General features: G+C 38.5%; 1 protein-coding gene and 1 long non-coding RNA gene across 2 annotated transcripts in view; both read right to left on the reverse strand.

The window, feature by feature from the left end:
• Window positions 1-21,332, reverse strand: part of Atrnl1 (attractin like 1) — a 427,123-nt gene that overhangs the window by 49,496 nt on the left and 356,295 nt on the right. The gene's annotated exons all lie outside the window — the stretch shown is intronic.
• Window positions 433-6,418, reverse strand: LOC125346024. The gene is made up of 3 exons (XR_007209844.1): window positions 6,408-6,418; window positions 1,915-1,919; window positions 433-1,186 (listed from the first exon to the last, which is right to left on the reverse strand). It is a non-coding gene; the product is annotated as an uncharacterized LOC125346024 (long non-coding RNA).

Here is a 21,332-nt window from a genome sequence, read left to right on the forward strand (position 1 = left end):
CACCTTTAAAACGAAACAAGAATTTCTTATGTATTTCATGAGTCCCCAGTGAGCATTAGTAGTAAAAGGTGCTATCTGATATAAATCAGAGTGACCACCTCCAACTTGACAGCCATAATTCTAATATCCATACTGAATATTCTTTCCATCAGAACCTCCCTCAACACTCATTTGGCACAGAGGCAAACAGGCCGTTGAGAAAACCTGTAAACCAAAGGTGTCAGACACTAAAAGGTACCATTAAGCTGATAAAATATCTCTTCATATAAGTATGTATCATGTAGTTATATTTCTTAGGATCTAAAGTTTATTGGTTCGTTCTCCAAAACTGACAGTGTCCTTCATGAACTATCAAACATATCATAATACAAGCTATTAAAAGAAATAGAAAGTATACATTTCTCTAAATAATCTTTTCCCATGGCAGGTAAACTCAGTGCACTTGAAAACAGATATGTGAAATAATAAGTGGTAGCAATTTTCAAAAGATGACAAGAGAAACAAAAAAATATTCTAGGCACTGTGAGTAACATAAAGGTCTTTTATACAGTCCATTTCCGCATACTTTAACAGAAATACAATGCATATGGTAATGAATGAGTGGTAGAGAAATACACATACTACCAAGTACTCAATCAAAATTCTTTGTGTTCAGTAAATAGCTTTAAAAATTAACTGTATTAGAGCTGGTGAAAAACTTCTCATTCCGTAGTTAATAGGTTCCACATTCTTAACACACACTGCATACAGCCATATGTGCTTTGATGCTCTACCACTCACAGTGGTCTGGGTGCCTACATAGAGATAAAAGGGTTCAGAGAGTTTCTCTGGATTTCTTTGTGATGGACACTCTGAGGATTTCATGTTTTGAATCTCTATAAAGCCAAACATAAAACCAAAAGCTAGCTTGGTTGTGCAAAAACAAAATGAGTATATATCAATGGAAGAAGTGGCCAGAGATTTTCTTTTCTCTGCTGGGAAGTACTCCCCTCAAACCCACATCAGAAACGACAATATCCAAAGTAACACTGACCGATCGTGAGAATATCGTCTTGGCTTTAGAATATGTGATCTAGTTAAATACAGATATATTCTTCAGAGTTTGGCGACAGTCTGAACAAAATTCTAGAAACATGTTCTTCCTTGGAATCTATTTTTTAAAGCCAGGTGATAGGGATTAAAGTGACTAGGAGGAACAGAAAGCCCACAGACTGGGAGAAGATCTTTACCGGACATTCAACAGACAAAGGCCTCATCTCTAAAATATATGCAGAACTAAAAAAATTACCTTCTTACAAAACAAAACCGCAAAGAACCAATAGCCCCCTCATCAAGTGGGCTAAAGACTTACAAAGAAACTTCTCTGATGAGGAAATGAGAATGGCCAATAGACATATGAAAAAATGCTCTACATCACCAGCCATAAAGGAAATGCAAATCAAAACAACATTGAGATTCCATCTCACCCCAGCAAGAATGTCATATATCAAGAAAACTAATAATAACAATTGTTGGAGGGGATGTGGCCAAAAGGGAACCCTACTTCATTGTTGGTGGGAATGTAAACTGGTTCAGCCACTCTGGCAAGCAGTATGGAGATTCCTCAGAAGGCTCAATATAGAACTCCCCTATGACCCAGCAGCCCCACTGTTGGGTATCTATCCAAAAGCCCACAAACAAAATCACAGTAATGCCACCAGCACAACAATGTTCATCGCAGCACAATTTGTCATAGCGAGAATCTGGAACCAACCCAGATGCCCCTCCATAGATGAATGGATCAGGAAAATGTGGTACATATACAAAATGGAATTTTATGCCTCTATCAGAAAGAATGACATTGTTCCATTTGTAAGGAAATGGAAGGACTTGGAAAAAGTTATACTAAGTGAAGTGAGCCAGACCCAAAGAAACATGGACTCTATGGCCTCCCTTATTGGGAATAATTAGTACAGGTTTAGGCAAGCCATAGCAGAGAATCACAAGGCCCAATAGCTATACCCTTAGGAACACATAAGATGATGCTAAGTGAAATGAACTCCATGTTATGGAAACAAGTGATATATCACAGTTGTAACTTTTTTCAACGTCCTATGTGTATGTGTAGTTTCTATTATTGATGATGTTCTTGTATCACCTTCCTATGGTTGTACCTACACTATCTCTGTAATCTTATCTGAGTATATTGGAAACCGTGTTTACTGGTATTGGAAGTAGGAAATTCAAAGGGAATACCAAATTTGAGAGACACAGGGTAAAAAAAGAGAAATAACTACAAAAGCAATACTTGCAAAACTGTTTGGTGTAAGTGAACTGAACACCTGGGGGGGGGGAGGGAAAGGGGGGAGGGAGGGGGGCATGAGGGACAAGGCAACAAACAGTACAAGAAATGTATCCAATGCCCAACGTATGATACTGTAACCTCTCTGTACATCAGTTTGATAATAAAAATTTGAGAAAAAAAATAAAGTGACTAGGAGGAACACTATTTACATGTAGTTATTTTTTTAAGGTTGATGAATAGTTGATTTTTGGGAAACTATAATGTGGTGTTGAGGGAAAAGGTGTACATTTTAGAGCCAGATATTCTGAGCCCACATTCTGAGGCAGGAACTCAGGAGATATATGGAGATATATGGTCCAAGTGAAATTGCAAAATGCTGAAAGAATTACTATTTAGCAATATATGTAAAACATCCTGGCCACTATCTAGCACATAGATATTATTCCAGAAAAAAAAGTTAGTGTCATTGTAGCAGAGAAAGCAAAGATATCACTGAAACTGACTTCTTGGTGGGGAGCAGGTCATTCATTATTGGTATTTGTTAGCATTGCATAAATGTGCATTAGTAGTTGAAACAAACAGCAATGGGTAATGAAAGAAAGGAGGTCTACAAGTGCTGTTCTGCATCTACCTTTCTTTTTCTCTCTGGTTTTCTCTTCTATTTTAATTTTACCTTCTGGATTCTCAAGCACTTGTGAAAACAGCTATTTGCATTGTCAAATACATGAAAGGTTGAATACATCAGTGTAACAGCAACTCAGACTTCCTGGTTGTGGTAGTCAGATATTTTACTGCTGTGACAAAACACCTGATAGAAACAAAAAGGGGGGTAGAATGTGTTTTGTTTCATGGTGTGAAAGGTTTTAGTCCATGGTTGGTTGGCACTGTGTTTCTAGATTTGTAGTAAGACATAATATAATAGAGTAAGGGCAGGGTGAGGAAAGTTCCTTAACTCGTGGCATTTAGGAAGCAGAGCACATACATACCTATGCTACCATACATACCTATGCTAACAGACTTCCTTCTTCTCCTTTATTCCACCTGGACCCCCCAGCCAACAGGACAGTACTGCCCATTTTCAGTACCTATCTTCCCTCTTAGTTAATCATATCTAGAATTATCATTATAGACATACCCAAAAGAGCGTGTTTTACTTATTTCCTAGGCATCATTCAGTCTAATCAAGTTAACAGCTAAAAGTCACCATCATAGACTTTGCCCCACTTTGGGTTTATATTTTGGTACAGTTTATTACTTTTCACTCATCTCTGTTTCTAGGAACCTTCTGGATATATGGTCCATGGTTCCACTCATTTATGAGGGGTCACAGTGTGAGTTCCATACTATGAACAATCAGACACTTAAGAGAGTCTGAGGGTATGTACATGTTCCATGACACCCGTGTCAGCTACATTCTAGGAAAATGGTGTCATCAAATGGGAATCTTTAAGTTATTGGATAAAGTGCTTGTTTCAGTTAAAACATATCGAACTGAGTGTGGATGAAAAACTTCTTTTATCATTTGTAGCAACAAATAATTACTTAAACTGATTAATACACAGAAAAATGCATAGTAATAATTGCCGTAGATGGTCATAATAAATACCATCTATGTATGGAAGACTTCAGCTAGGAAGTGCAATTTTAGTTCAAATTTAAAAAGTCAGGCATTATTTTGCTAAGTGACAATGAGAAGGCCATCCCATTCCATGTAGAGGAGCTAGTCATGAAGTTCGAACATGTACAACATCAAGCCCTACATACCTTGAGGTACAAAGGTAGGATTTATACCAAGGGGAAAACTGAGCATGGTTCCTGCTATTTTGGGCTTACTATTGTATGATGAAAGTCAGATATTAATCAAGAATCACAAAAAAATGAATGTTGAGTTACACCTGTGGCAGATACATAGAACATAATGAACATAATTTGATATCACAGGAGAAGAGGGATGGATCTTTGCGGAAGAAATGATTGAACCAGGATGTAAAGAAGAACAGAGGTTAACTAGGTAAATGGAAGGGTCATGGAAAAGTTAAGTATGCAGAGAATATGGCCTAGAATAAGTCTGGAGAGGCAGGCAGAGGCCAGATCTCAAGTGACCATATTACAAATTTTCATCATTATCATGAGAGCTATGGAAGGTCATTTTGATGTTTCACGCAAGATGGTGGCAAGATCCAATATGCATATCCTAAAGATTATTCTATTCCACAATTTCTTTTGTAAAGTACACTGGAGGGATATAAGGCTGAAAGGAGGAGAACTTACTAGGAATCTATTGTACGACATATGCAGCAAACAGACAATAAATTGCTTAGATAAAGATGGTGGCTGTGGAGAGAGGGGGAGAAGATAAAAGGATAAGTTGTGAACATGGTGATAAACTAGACAGGGTGGATAAATAGAGAATGAGTTCTGCTTTGCATGAGAGAATGGATACTTATACTATAAACTGAGATAAGAAAAAAGAACTATATGCAGTAACAAACATGGGGTTATATTCTGAATACTTCTTGTGTCCCTTCTCCCCCAATCCATACATTGACACCTATCCTCCAAGGGCCTTAAGAGGCCCTTGGGCAGTTATTCTGTCATGGGGCACATCAGAAGCCCACCTTGTCTCATCCAGCACATGAGGGCACATGAAAAGACATCTGCTAGAAACAGGGAAGCTGCTGCCCAGCAGGAACCAAATCTGCTGGTGCTTTGTTCTTAGACTTGTAACTCCGAGGAAATGGCCATTCCCTTGTGTATAATACAGGTACTGCTTATTATACAGGTAATGTTTTGTTATAGTAGCTCAGAATACCTAGAATACCTAGAAATCTTGTATTCTATCATATGCAAAGCAATTGATGGACCTGGGAAAATTTATGGTAAGTGAAGTCAGGCAGAGGAAGACAAAGGATGCATGTTTTCTCTAATATGTAGAAGCTAGTATTAATTGATAAATGTACAAGTAAGCACACATGAGGTTGTATGTGAGTGTACACAATATATTAACTGAAGTGTGGCATTTGTAAGGGAGAATTCAAATGGTGTAATTCCTTAGAAAAACTAATAGTCCAACAAAATGAATAACAGGAAGCTGGCACTTAAGGTGTGAGGGGGGAGGTCAGGGGAGGTTTAGACAAATGAAGAGAGGTAGGGGAAAGAATGCACTAATAATATTCACTGCATATCCTTGAAATTAATAAAGTTGAGGAGGGGTCGGGTTGGGCGGGATGGGGGAAATGAAAGGAGTGACATGGATCAAGATGTATTGTATTTATAAACTGATTAGTCAAATGGTAACTTGCTTATACAACTCTTTAAATAAAAATTAATTTACAATGCAGATTTTGATTCAGTAGGTCTGAGATGAGTCTGATTCTGCATTTCTAATGTACTCATAGGCAATGAAGCCAGCCATGGGAAGCACTAAATAAATATTTGCTGGACTGAAATAAATACAACTGTGGAAAGAATCCCACCTCCAAAATAGTCAAAATAAAGGGAAAAAAGTAACCTAAAAATCTATACTCACATCTGATAGAAACATTTAAAATCTTAGAATGTTTATAACATTTGACAGCGATTTTATGTCTAAGAAATTTCCCTAAGGAAATATTTTATTCTAAAGATATGCATGATGACAGTATAACCTAAACTGGGAAAAATGTATGGATCATTTTCAAAAGAAAATATAATAAAAATGTTGACTTAAATTATTTTTACCATTACTAAAAGGTGTGAATATATGAAATGTTACCATAGCTCTGTACAGCTATGGTTCTTATGGTTCTTACAACTGAAAAAAAGTAACATCTACAGATGAAATATATTTATAGAACAAACTTCTGATCATCAACTAATGAGGGTGACTGATGATATTTATTCAACCTTGACTGCTGCTTGCCGTGTGTGACCTGACTCTTCTGAGGTTCCTTTGAGTTTGATGCATTCTGTGATTTCTCTGTGCCTTTCAATATCTTACAAACTTTCTCCAATGAATGGTCATGCACACATTGTGATCACATAAAACCTTTTTGCTGAAAAATCAAATTCTTACACAAAACGTGTGGTATAAAACTACTGGACTTAGTAGCCTAGAGACAGTTCAGTAAGGTAGTAAGGTAACTTACAAACACTTGTTACTTGAAATACCCCTAGAAAGAAAATTAGTGCAACTCATTGCTGGTGGCAAGATGAACCACAAAGGGTATCTTCCAGACAGTAGGGCAGTAATGTCATCTCACCACTCTTCAGAGGCTATGCCATCTCTCTGACAACCACAAGGTTTCAAATGAGATGTGATTCTGTTTATTTAATTATTTTTTTGGATACGGTACATTTTAAATAAGTACTCTCTACTTATACAGTCACAGTTCATCATTTAATTATACAGCTAAAGCCATGGATTACAACAGGGAGTGCACAAAGATGTAATTATAGGATAAGTACCAGGTAATTTCTATTCTCTAAAGTGAAGATTGAATGTTAATTAGCTTTAAGCATATTACAGTAGGAGCAATTATCAGGTAATCTTTGGGAATGTGTACTTTTTGGATCAGCATTTATTACGGAAATTCCATGTAGTTACTGGGGAATATGACTCTTTTTTAAAAATGAATCTTCACACTTTTGTGCATGGGCAGAAAGAAAGAATAATTAGAGATATCAATATCACTGTCACCTTAGTGGTATTACTCTAGTCCCATTATTCTCATTAATTCTGTCCCTCTAAATGCTCAATTATTCACTATTCCCAGCTACCTAGGAAATTTGGAAAACCTACACATGTGATGCATATCTAAGTACAGCATGCCTGAAGAAGCCAATCCCACCGAAAGAGCATATCTTCAGCAATTTTTGTATTTAAATATGAGATCATAATGAGGTGTCCAGGTGGCACAACTTTTTGCTCCAGCAGCTGAAGCACCAGCTCAGGAATTCAACAGCAGAAGCCCAACAGATTAACGATTCCCCATAATATTATCTCTGCAACATGCAATTTGTTCTCAATGATAATTAGATATTTAGAGAGAGAGACATAATTAGAACGAAGTAGCTTAATGCTTTTTGTTGTTGTTTTGTTTGCTGAGACTCTCCTGATGGCCAGAGGATCTACTATGAGAGTAATGTAATTCTAGTCCTGGAATATGCAGTCCCTGGTTAGGTTGAGATGTAGCATAAATATTCTGTGTAGAGAAATAAAACTACTCCAAATTCGGGCCTTTCTAGTTAATTGGTGTGTCATATCTACTTGCCTCGAAAATAGGCCAGAATCGGTTTATAAGCGCTTCATCACCATGGATTATGGAAAGAAATATTGAGTCCAATATAAGGAGAAATGAGGTAATAAGTGATTTCAAATTCGTTTTGGAATGATGATGGCTCAAACAGCACGTAAAGGTGAGGTCCAGATGGAAACTTTCTCTTGCCTGTTGATGGCAGCTGCTTTCCCTCAACTCTAGTACTGCTGCCACAACAGCGCACATTTATATGCACACTTTTTCCTATGGAATTTTATTTACAGAATCGCTAACTTGGTTTCTTCCAATGAATGCAGTGGGTACCAAGTTCTGTAAAAAGTTGTTCTCTGTGTGTCCTCCAGGTCCCCACCATAGGATTTGGGCAGATAGTTCAGAAAGAGATCTAACAAGTTCTGATCCACAAAGCCATTTCTGAATGAGTCAGAGATCCTTACTAAGTAGAAGGCTCAAGCCTTAGTCACATCATACATTCACTTCCCCGCCCCCCACCCCCGCCCCAGGTCACAGTTCTTATATCTAAATTCCTCCTACGTGTAAGGTCCACCCTGGGAGGGCTCCATGTAGATGCCCCAGCCCGTCTAAAGTCTCTGCCCAGGACCTGTGTTACCTAGGTAATTGGCATACCTAGAGGCAACCACTTCCCCTCACCTGGCCACACCTCCTCGCCCTTGCCCTAGATAAAGGTAGGGCCTGGCGGGGTTCATCCCTTCTCTCTGCCATGCATCACCATGGTCAGAGGCCAGCAGTTCAGGAGTAAACTTCTCTCCTGCCTGAATACCACGTGGCATTCTTTATTGGCTACCTCCTTGAATAAATCTTCCAGACAGGCAGGGGCATCTACATGGAGCCCTCCCAGGGTGAACCTTAGACCAACTATCACTACTAAACTGATGATTTCTTTATTATTTTGATAAACTATGCAAATGGAACCATATAGTATATATTCTTTTGCGACTGCCTCTTTTACTCTCAGCCTTATGTATATCAGACTCATCTGCACTGCTGCATGTAACCGTTTTATATCCATTTCTGAATGCTCTTCTTGTGTTTGAATACACAATACTTCATCCATTCTATTACTGATGACTATTTGTATTATTTCCATTTTTAGCTAGTACTCATTGTGCTGCCATGAATGTTCCTGTACAAGAACACTGTTACACATATCTTCCCATTTCTGTGCGGGTAGTTACCTTCCAATTGCCCTATTAATTCCTGACAGTTGTAACTTGCTCACTCACATACAAGAGAGCTTTGTTTTTTGTAACCTAACCATATATGGCAGCTATACCCTCTAGAGCTTGCAGAGTGAATATGAGCTCCCTTTGCAGAGCAAAGAAGTTCTTGGATGGCTAGGAAGTGATTGTGGGGCTCATAGGAAGCACTTCTGCCACTTGCCAAGCCCAGCCTTGGTTATCTCAGAGAATAGGAGGATGTAACTGGCTTCTGCGTGCCCATCCTTGGTAGGTGTGGCAGTGTGCAGATTTTATGGGCAAGGACACAGACCAGAGACAGTGGGTATCAGAGAGTTTAACAAGTGCTGGTAAAAAGAGCTAAAAAAGCTGCATGATAACTTTGACTTATTTCTTTGGAATGCCTAGAAATACCCACCGGCTCTATGGGAGGCAGAGAACTCAAGAGGCTTGCTATGTGATAGAGGCTGAAAGAGCTTAACCCTGTGGACATCTGTCTACTCATGAACCTAGTTATCATACAAAATGCTATAGGAGCAGATGGGCACACACACACGAGTGTGGTGGGAACAGATGCTATTCCATTCCCTGTCCTGCTTCTCACTCTCCAATTCTGATTCTAAAGCCATGAAAGAGTTCTCACACTACCTAGAAGTCTTCACAGTAGAAGTAGTACTGTTGTGTGACTCTGAAGAATAGTATTTTTTTTCAAGTGGCAAAAAACTTCTGGAGGCTGAGGAGGGAGCATGGTTAAAGGGATGGAATGGAACAAAAGAAAGCAAGAAAGCAGGAAAAATTCAGTCAGCCTGTGAAGTAACTACATAAATGAGTGGCTCTTAAATCCACTCACTGGTGTAGTTCAGTCATCTGAAAAGCCATGGGCGAGGAGGACCTTTCTCTCAATGTCTACCTGGGTTTGCCTGGGTTTTCTCTAGGCATTAAACACATGTGATCATCTTCTCAGCTCTCTATTTATCGAAGGCCTTCTGTGGCTTAGCTTCTCCATCTCCAAATCCTCACAGGAGAGAACACCTTTCTGTGAATGCTGAGTGCTGCTCCTGTGGCAATTGCCCATTTCTGCTTGTGCCTAGGACATTGGTATCTAGTGGTACTAGAGGTGGGGACTGAGTCATTTGAAACTGAGAATATAAGGGGCATGTATTCCCTACTAAGGCACATGAACTTTACCTTGTTAGAAGATCCTTATGTGACACAGTAGGCTGTGTGCATTTGAAAAAAATTATCTCTAGCATTTTTGTGGAGGACAGGCTAGTGGAGGAGGATTGAAGTTCAGAAAGCCATCTAGATGTAGGTCCTTGAGCAAAGTGATAAGCACAGTGCAGTGGAGGTAAAAGAAGGAGCTTTGAATCAGAGGAAAGCAGACCTGGGTAGGTACTGCTGAAATAGCTTTGGTGAAGTCAAGCCCCAGGTTCCACACCTTTAAAATGGTCCTAATAGTAAGAGTTCCAAAGTGCTGGAACATAGCAGGTGTCTGTTGATGTTAACCCTCGTGGTTTTTGAACCACAGAAATAGTTTTTGAGAACTCAGAGATGGGATCAGCACTAAAATGTGACTGGATGTAAAGGTGTAAAAGGAATCAGAGATGAAGCAACATGCTGGTTAGGTAAGCCAGAGGAAATCGTGAGTTAAGGGTGTGCCCTCTGGAGTGATGCTATGGAGTTCTGATATCTGGGGGTTTTTAAGTTACCGTGGCAACATCTATAAGGTGCTACTAATGTCTGCAGAAAACTCTTGATTGTCTAGGGACTCCCGACTATGGAATCTCTGTGCCAAGCAACGGAACTTAGGATAGAACAGCATTTGGTCAAAGGTATTGGACAGCTAATGGTGGCTTTGGAAAGAAGACTACATAGAATAGCTACGAAGTGAGCAGCCAGCCCACCTACAGGGGTAGGCAGATTGCAGTTAACCAAATATTTCCGTAAGCAAAGCATGGGCTGCAGCGGGAGCAAGATGTCCCTGAAAAAGACAGGCCAGGTGCAGTGGGCATTGCTATCATGTGAGGGCCATACAGCTCCACAAACGGGAGGGACTCCCTTTCTCTGAATAATCATTTTCCTAGGGAGATTAGGAGATTAAGGGACTCAGCAACGTCAATGTCAAAGTGCAGGGAAACACAAGCAGCCATCCTGAGCTCCTTGTTTTTGGTTTCCAAGGGGGAAACAGCCCTTACCTTGTGATTCACTGTTGCTCCCCTTTGTCTTCTGAGGCAGTCCTTGCACTATCATTCACTCTAGTGCACCATAGTAGGGTAAATTTTTTAGCTGCAAAGACTCTAACTACCTTATGACTATATGTGCCCAAGATTCCGGAAGAAAAGCCAGCATTGCTTAAATGATGGGCACAACTGGCCTAGGTATTTTACAAATGCTATTGTATTCTCCAAGCCTTTGCAGTTCCTCTTCCTTCTGCTGAACACACACACACACACACACACACACACACACACACACACACACACACACACACACACACACACACACACACACACCCCTTTCTTCCAAGTTGTCTTTTTCCTGAGTTCTCCCTCTCCCAGGGCTGGGGTCAAGTTGATCCAGTTGTTGCAGATCTTCAGGTCCTTGGACAAGCAAGTTTTGCATTCGGAGCTACAGCTATACCTCAGCCCACAGCACCTCACAGGCTTGGTAACATTTAACTGGAAGCAAGATGACTTTATCCTAGGAAATGGCTTTGACTCCTGTCTGAGGCAAGTGGCTTTATTTCTAGAAGCTTTTGTCATTTTCCTGCTGTGTTGGCTTTTATCATTAGGCGAGTATGGACTTATAGCTTCTGAACACCTTCCTGTTCTCCCAAATTGTTACTATATATCATATATCCTCTTCTTGGCACGCTAGCATTGTAAAATTTTTTTCTTTCATATTCTAATGCTGTCTTTCAAAACATTCATGGTGGTTTCGATTTATTTATAATTTCTCTTTCATCTATTTCTGAAAAAAGAACCTAATGTAGCTAGGTAACTTACTTTTATTTCAGTTTTAATTATCTTAGTCAGGGTCTCCTAGAGTTAACCTTTTCATCTATTCCTTTCAAAGCTCCTCGTGTCCTTCCTTATAACTGCCTTACCCTGTTGTACAGCCTCTCTAAGTCTATACCCACCCCTGCCCTCTACACAAGCTCCGCTAGTGTCCTAGTGTCATGTGACAAGCATTGATTTGACAGCATCTAAATCCTGATTCTGTCACTTATTAGTTATATGAACTTGGGCAAGATACTTATCCCACCCAGATGAGTATATGAATGTATTTACAGATACTTTTGTAAAAGTGCCTGGTATAGAATATGTAATATATATAACACAGTACTGAAATTTTTATGTTCCTTATGTACTTTTTTGTGTAAAAGTCCACATTTTCATTCTCATTCATTCCGCTGAACTTTCCCAATTCTCCAATAAAATAGTATCTCAAAAATTAAGAGGTAATTTTTGTTATAATTACAGTCCATATTATTACTGGTCCCAAAAGATACTTGGAAGCCTCACCTTCCATAAAACTTAGGAATACCAAGTATTAAATTGTATTAATGATACTAACTAAACATATACATTACTCAGCAGGTACATGAAACTACAGAGCCCTGGTACTCTGCAAGCTCAGAATCTTCTGGCAAGTTCAAAGCATTTGTATGATAAGTCTGGTGTGGGTGTGGGTGTGTGCACACGTGCTATATAACAGTCTTAGCTACAGCAGTAAGTATATTGAAGTTTTCTTTTTTCCTTTTATGCTAGTAATGGGGCTTGAACTCAGGGTCTGAGTGCTCTACCACTAGAATTACATTTTTTTTTTTTTACTTTTTTTTTTTTTGGCCAGTCCTGGGCCTTGGACTCAGGGCCTGAGCACTGTCCCTGGCTTCTTCCCGCTCAAGGCTAGTACTCTGCCACTTGAGCCACAGCGCCACTTCTGGCCGTTTTCTGTATATGTGGTGCTGGGGAATCGAACCTAGGGCCTCGTGTATCCGAGGCAGGCACTCTTGCCACTAGGCTATATCCCCAGCCCCTAGAATTACATTTTTTGGGTGACTGTCTGGAGATAGGAATCTCGTGGACTTTCCTACCCAGGCTAGCTTTGAACTGTGTTCCTCAGATCTTAGCACCCTGTAGCTAGAATTATAAGCATGAGTCACCAAGTATCTGGCTTGAGGTTTTCTTTTTTATCTATATCTATTTTAAAAGAATACATTTATCTGTATCTATCTAAAAAAGATCTTCCTATAGTTACCTAGACAACTTTTCTTAGAAGAGTCTTCCATTGAAATCCATGGTGATAAATGTATACCATATGGCCAGTGAAGTGAGACTGGCCAGCAAAATCTGAAGCACATTTTTTTCTAAGGATCTTGTAGCATAAAGGCACTTCCATTTCTTCTGCATATCATAGGCACATGTAAAGTGGTTTTCAAACCAGATTAGCCAGATTAGTGAAGAGAGTATAAGTCATGCAGGTCTCTTGGGCCTTGGTCATTCTGGTAACATCTGCTCTGTTCCAGTATGTGACCCTTCCTGCAGGGAAGAAGGGAAACTGCAGGATGGCTATTGTGACACTGTTTGATTTCCATGTGCCTCCCTCCCTAGACAACAGGTATGCATTTAATGAGGCCTGCCTAGTACTAAGTACAGTGCTTAGGAATATGCTCATACCCAGTGAATATTTTTGAATACAAGTAAAACATGAAATCTACCTATCAAGGGAAAAATATTACAAATCCTTAGAGTTTAGGCCAATGTGGCATTTCTATAGATAGATAGTTGGCTGAAATAATTCAAGTAAAATTTAGTTACTATTTATATTTACTAAGATTTAAATATTATCAAACCGTGTTTGTTTGGGAGGGTTAGTTGTGGGGCTTGAACTCTGGGCACTGTCACCAAGATCTTCGGCTCAAGGCTAGCCCTCTACCACTTGAGCCACAGTGCCACTTCCTGTGTTCTGGTGGTTAATTGGAGGTAAGAGTCTCACAGCCTTTCCTGCTCAGGTTGATTTTGAACCTCGCTCCTCAGATTTCAGCCTCCTGAGTAGCTAGTATGTCAGACCTAATCTAGAGGAGGCATATGAGCAGCAGTATATTTTGCCAACTTCCTATCCCTACCCCATTCCTGATTCATGGTTGTACATATGTTTACAGGCATAGACCCATGTTCAGGTTTATTTGCCCAAATATAAATACACATAAGAACCATCCAGATAGTTCCACTCACACTTCCTCTATTCTGGAGGAAGAGTTATGGTTTCAGTGCTTCTTATAGACATTTCTAGCCTGAGAAAAATCTATATTCTTCCTAATGTGATTTCTAGAACAGTCTATGAGACACATTTGGGGAAACCTAAGGTTATGCAAGTAGATTCATTCTAGTGTATTGGCTATAGTTTTTAAATTTTTAATTTAATTTATTTATTTGTCAGTCCTGGGGCTTAAACTTAGAGCCTGAGTGCTTTCCCTGAGCTCAGTTAGCTCAAGGCTATGGCACCACTTCTGGTTTTCTGGTGGTTAATTGGAGATAAAGAGTCTCAAGGACTTTCCTGCCCAGGCTTGCTTCAAACTGCCATCCTCAGATCTCGGCCTCCTGAGTAGCTAGGATTACAGGTGTGAGCCACCAGTGCCCAGATGATTTTTTTTTTAAAATTCAGACTAAATTCTAAAAAGTAAGGAGTCTCCATTCACCTTTGTAGCAAATAAAAATGACAGCCATTCTACCTAAAGTTAAGTACAATGCAGCCAGCATCAATGTGAGATTCAATCAGTTAGATACCATTGTCTCAATTTTGTTCTCAGGCTTCTAAGAAAGCCAGAAACATTCTGTGGTAATGGCAGTTCAACACAGAGTCTATTATGATATACCAGTTACTCATTTTAGTTTGCAATTGCTTATAAAGCACAAAAGTTGTATAGTTCTTGGCATGGGTCCATAAGACAGAAAATTTACTGCACTCTGCTTCTAATTGTCTACTATTCCTTTTAAAGCAAAAAATCATTCTAGATAAATTGTTCAGCTGAAATGCTAGAAATGTTTTAAACAGGAAAAAAAATGTTTTTTTTTTCCTGGAACTGTCAGAACAGTTTTTTAATTAAAACATGATAAATTTATAGCTAAAAGAATAGTCAGAGAGCAAAAGGTTGAAATTCAGTTTACTAAACAATTTAAAAGTACAACTTACAAAAATGCTTTAAGATTATTTTTAATGTACACTCTTAGCAATTAATTATCTATGCTTACCACCGTCAAATCTCTATAATTATACAGTAATCACTCATTCATCAATTCTAATTGAGCACACCCTAAGTTCTATGTCAAACTGAGTAAATTTATTTACTAATCCTTGCTTCGTTAATCTGGAGATTTCACTTTAGAAAGCTTCAAAAATATAATTATAAACAGCAATAAGACTAAAAGTACTTCTAAATAGAAGACAAAAAATGGTGGTTATTAAGTTCATACATTTTACTAGGGATGTAGGTATCTTTATGTGGTTATCTAGATAAATTCAAACCAAATGGACTCGCAAAAACCAACTGGTGGCATGTAAAATAGAATGCAACCAGAACCTTAGCTTCAGTGGACAGATATACATATTTTCCATTCAGGTACTGAATTAGCAGGGTATATACATTTCATTTGAACCTTTCAAAATTCCCAAGATGTGAGAACTATTATTCCCATTTTAAAGACTGAAAAGTCAATGCTAAGAAAGGCTTAGGTGTCTCCCCTGGGGCAGGGGGAACCTGGGAAGTTGTATCATGCATCTACCTGACTCCAGATCCGAAGCTCAGACATTCTTTCCCATTCGGCTTGTATTTGTAGGTCTGGGCTCAGGATAAAGGGCAATTAAAAATTGCCTCTGTTCCAGTTTTACCTTGTCCCAAACTGTAAATGAAATATCTAGTTTCCATTCAAGATTACCAAGGTTTGATTTTCTATTTTTCCCTTAACTACTTTCCCGTCCAACTACTGAATCTTGCCCAACTGAAGACCCTAATTTTTAATGTTTGGATTTTCAGGCCTTGGACTCAAAAATTTAGCACTCTGCTAATGAACTTAAATTTCTTGTCACCTATTCCTCAATCTGTCTGCCACATCTCTGGAGAGTCAACAGCTAGTCCTTGGGCCCCTTGCAAATTCTTGGCCTCATTCCTGCCCCGAAATCTCTTCCTTTCAAATCTTGGCTTGGTGAATTTCTGGCCATACTCGGAGGTTTATGCCAGAATGTCTTCTACTCAGGGAGTCTATCTGACTGTTGAGTCTAAATGGAGAACCCTTGATACTCTTGTTACACTCTGGAATTTTCCTACTGCAAAGTTAGTTGTTTGTTTGCTACTTCTCTCACACCAGACTGAAAGCTCAAGTTCAGGGATCATTTTTGTTTTGTTCACTGCTTCAGTTAGCACCAACTTAGTCATCCACATGTATAAATAAGAGAAATAATATATGTCAAGTCAATACAACCAGTTAAGTACTTGTTCATAATATTAGTATTTACAAGGGAATGGAGTCTAAGATTCTTGGATTTTTATCCTCATTTCATGTTCCATTTTTAGCTCATAGACTTATACCTTGGTTTGGCCCATTTTTTGGGAGTCTCTTTCCTGGCTGTTCTTAGAGAAATTGACCCTGAACTCCTTTCTCTATTTGGCCCCTAGAATGACTGAATATCAAGGTTCTATCTGATCTGACAAACCCCTCTGTCTTTCCAAAGTCGGTAAGTACAGTAAGCTTTTATACTCTGAATATTTTACTTATATAGATTACCTAATATTTAGTGATGCCAGACAATGATGCCAAAGCTTCTATATTTACTAAGATCTTTGGGGAAATTCCAATACTTCACTAAATGTATTCAATTCAAAAAGAGTTTTCAAATTAACTTATGTTAAGAACACTATTATTAACATAAAAATCTCTTTAATGAGTACAGTGGTAGAGATGTATAATGCTGAAATGCACAAATAAATAATTCATTAGTGAATTAAATTCAATTTTGTCACTAAATTCCATCAATGCATTTTTTTGCAAAAACTTTCAAATTCATCAGCTCTACAGCTATCAAGACACTTAACCTGCTTGGATTACTGCAAGCTTTTTTTGTTTGTAACTGATATTTAGCTTTTAGTCTTTCTCTTTTTATAACTGAGTTACGTATAGCAGTAAAGTTAATTTCTTAGAACTCTACATTTTAAGCTTAAAGCTGTACTCAAAAACCCATTATGCTGTTGTCCCAATTCCCACACCTCTAATTCAAGCTCATCTTAGGAGGCAGGATCTCTTTTGTCTGCCTCAGTGGCTCCTCCCCTCCACTTCCAAAGATGTTAAACTTTTGAGTGTTCCTTTTTCATGGAACAATCTGATTAGTCCATCCGCTTTCTATGCTGCCTGCCCAAGTTCTACCCACCACTTGCACACTTGCAAATAATCAGTGTTCTTTTTTTATATAAAAAAGGAAGCTTCATTTATTAATGGTCTGCCTAAAGAGATAGTAATTTCCTGTCAAGAAATGATCTAAAAATTCTTTTTTACTTTTCATTCATATGTAATTAACATTAACTTCTCCAATAGTGCCTAATACTTGAGGAATGGATTCCCAAGTGACATCTGTAAAGATAGGCAGATCAGGACCAAAAGACATCCTAAAACTAGTAGGGGCCTGATTATCAGTAAACGATGCTGTCTCTTGCCATTAGTGTTGGTTGGTTTTGAGTGGAAACTGTGATGGAGCGGTGAGGAAATCAGGGCACCAATATCAAGCTGGAAGGACTCATTTCTACAAACATGAATTTCTGCTGGCCTTAGACTCTGACTCTGCTTTCTATGAAAGCCACAGGGGAGAGCAAGATTTTAGGAAAAGAAAGATGTTGCCAGAAAAAGAACAGCTCCTCTCTGGCTACATCTGTCCCAAGTTGAGGAGCACAGACTGTGCCAGAGAACTGGAGATGGGAAGGATGAAGAAGTGGAGTGCTTGTGAGACAGGATAGACAGATGAGGTCACAGGGAAATTATATTACTTTTAGCAAAAAGGAAAAGAGAAACACTCAAAATTAAAATTAGCAGTTAAAGTTCCCTCCCATTACACCTCTTAGAGGATAAATTACATAGATCAGGAGACCTAAAAGAATACTTATCTAAATCTGCCTCCTCCTTTGAAATATCAAAAACCTGGAAACTCTGTACATGGGTAGAGACAGGAAAGTGAGAAGTATATCTGGGAAAAAGAATTCTCTGAAACCACCTAGTGTATGTTGTTTCAAGTAGGCCCCACAAGATCCCCATATTTTAGAAATAATAAATAGCACCTATTTTAGACATAGTCTAGAACCATAGTCTAATAGTTGGGGGCTGCTAGAAGACTTGACCACATGTATTCTCCCACCTCATAAATAAATAAACAATCAAACCAACTGATATCTACCACCTAGAGGCTTTAACTCTTATTTCCTACAAAAGGAGCAGGAAATGGTTTGTCTGGTTTTTCCTTTTCTCTACTATAACCTTATTTTATGAAAATAAATTGTTCCTAAGACTTTTACCTTATGAGACTCTCCTTTCTGTGAGATACCCTAAAATGCATTTCCTGGGGGAATCTCAAGGACCTGTCATTTTGCTTGGCAACTGAGAAGCTGTGGGAAGCCTCCTCTGTTCTCCTAGAACCATGGACCACATCTGGGTGATGTTTTGATACTCCCCATTACTATCTATAGTAACTGCTAGGTTGTCTCTAGCACCTGTCATCAGCCAGCCTAATAGCTATTTGCATCACAGTTAACAACATTAACTGATCAGTGAAATTTTTTGTTGTTTTATTTATTTATTGCCATTCATGAATTCAATATATGTTTGGGTTTTTTTTTTTTTTTTTTGCCAGTCCTGGGGCTTGAACTCAGGGCCTGGAGCACTGTCTCTGGCTTCTTTATGCTCAAGGCTAGCATTCTGCCAACTTGAGCCACAGCGCCACTTCTGGCCTTTTCTAAATATGTTGTGCTGAGGAATCGAACCTAGGGCTTCCTGTATGGGAGGCAAGCACTCTTGCCACTAGGTCATATTCCCAGTCCCGAATCCAATATATCTTAAATCCAATATATCTTAAACAATGTCACCCCTTCTTACATTCTCATCCATCCCTTTCTACCCACTCCTTCTTCACTTTTCGTAATTTTACAGGATATATATTGCATTCTTGTCTGCATTTTCTCCCTCTTTTTCTCTACATTTGTCTATCCCTTTCCTTTTGGGCCCACTCCACCCCTTTGGAGTACCTGCTTCCTTAGGGAATTCTCAATATAATTATTCCTACCTGAACACTGAAATAGTCATTAAATAAAATATTGGGAAACTGTTAGTAGGTGTTCTATAATTGGCTTTCAAATAAATGACTAAATTTTCCTCTGATGTTTTGATTTAAAATGAAATGTTTAGCTAATAGGCAATCAATAAGCTAGATAACAGGTCAAAGCTTTGGAGAAACAAAGTGCCTTCTCCTTAAGGCCTAAAGCCAGAAAATACCCTAAGACAGGAGACTAATAAACAATACCTACCAATGTGTTTGAACCAAACAAATTAATACAGAATTGTAGCCCAGAGGAAGTTAAGAGAAGTATTTTATGGGTTGACTAGGATTGTGAAGAGAGAAAGACATAGCTCTAAAATTATTCAATATATGACTTCTCACCTTAGAGTAAGAGCTTGTATATTTTTCAGTAACTATTTAAATTCACCAAATTCACCTATTGGGTGAATCTGAATAGTATATGAAATATTACCAGAAGACTCTCTCACTGCATATTTAATACATTGCGGTGTAGGCTGTTCTCCATCCTGATCATATTTGATATGGCAATACTTGCTCTCACTGCCATTGAAGAACAAAACTAGCATCTTTGGGAGCATGCACACAAGTTATACGAAGGTTAGAGTCAAGCAAACTGGTACAGATAAACGAATATCTTTCAGAAGGCAGCCATGTCTGGCCATGTAGGTCTCAATTGATTATGCTCAGCTATGGCATGGCTATTGTCTTACATTTCAGGGTACTTATCTTACTAGGATGAAAACAATGAAAAGCAAGTGAAATATGGTCTGAACAATCTTTGTAAATGGCCAAAAAATAGTGCTCATGGCTAGGATTTAAGGAAGAACAGTGATACTGTAATCCTTTAAAGGTTCCCAGAAAATCTAGGCTTCCCAGAATTGTGGGCTGATTTACATAAACAAATCAAGGAAATGCTTTACTCATGGTTTCTTTATTATTTCTCTGACAAATGCTAGAAAAATTGGCAAACTGAAGCAGCTGCCTGATTTACAGTTGCTCTTTCTCTGGGGCTCCTGCAGTCAAAATACAACAACATCTCCAGGAAACTGCAAATATTCACTTTATTTCAATTAGATCTCTCTCCACAGTCCACTGTCTCTTAGCCAGCTCAAAAACATGACTTTTAGCATTGCTTAAGCTGCTTGACTTATAAGATAAGCGCTGAACTCCTACCTAGTCATTCCCTAGCAAGATTGGCTCCTTTGTGTCTTATCAGTTTACCTACTGGTATTTATTTAATACCATTTGTGATGAGCTCTCACTTCTTTTTTTCGTCTGTTAGAATTTTGACTTGATATTAATTTATCTTTATCTTCAGATTAACACAATTCTACCTTTGTGACCTAGAGTTGAATTTTTCATTGAAAAAGCTCGTCTAAATACAAACCTTGGAATTGAACAGTGCCCACTTTCAAATATGACTTTTAAGCTGGCACAGTCCCTATTAGGCTTTTGAACTTTTAACAAGAGAAAGCACTGACATCTCTCTGTCAACATTTTCCTGAACCACAAATTGCTCATGCATTAGAAATTCTCTAGAAATGACATAAAAAGGCTATGAAGCCTTTTTCTGACTGCAGGTCTGCAAGTCAGGATAATTTCAGAATATACCACATAAGCTGAAAAGATGGCAGATGCAAGAATTGGATTTAACCATAGATGATAACCCAATTTTCCCCATAGCTCTGTAACTCAATAAGTCTTTAATGGATTCTTAGATAAACAGATGCATGTCATCAAAAAGCACAGGATGATAAATCTGGTTGATGTCTGCAGATTTTGCACTGCATTTAGCCCCAAACTAGTAGCAAGAGAAAAGTGGTAGCTTCCACACTTAAGACCCAGCATGAGAGTTTCAATTATTTGATTAGAAACAGTTGTATTTTCCCAGTGGCACAATATTGAAAACAACCAGAATGACAAAGTCTAGGAAGTGCAATATATCTTTTTAATTAGGATTCTTCTTTTGAAGATTTATACTATTTCATTGAGCTGCATTTATTCTGATTCAGTTGACTCAGTTTATTTTCATACAGATTTCCAAATATTCAATTAAAGCCCTTTAGAAGCTTATGACTTTCAATTATCCATGATGGCCTAGAGTTTATAGACTCTTAAGTCCATGACCCAATTTTTGCTGGACATGCAGTTCCTGAATCTTTGAACTCCTTTACTGGGATGCTGTTCATTTAGTTGACTTGTTTATTAGCATCATGTAGTATAATTGGATTTCAAATGGTTCATTTTCAGAAGTTGTGTGTG

This window comes from Perognathus longimembris, chromosome 2 (assembly GCF_023159225.1).
Source record: "Perognathus longimembris pacificus isolate PPM17 chromosome 2, ASM2315922v1, whole genome shotgun sequence".
NCBI classification, from domain to species: Eukaryota; Metazoa; Chordata; class Mammalia; order Rodentia; family Heteromyidae; genus Perognathus; species Perognathus longimembris.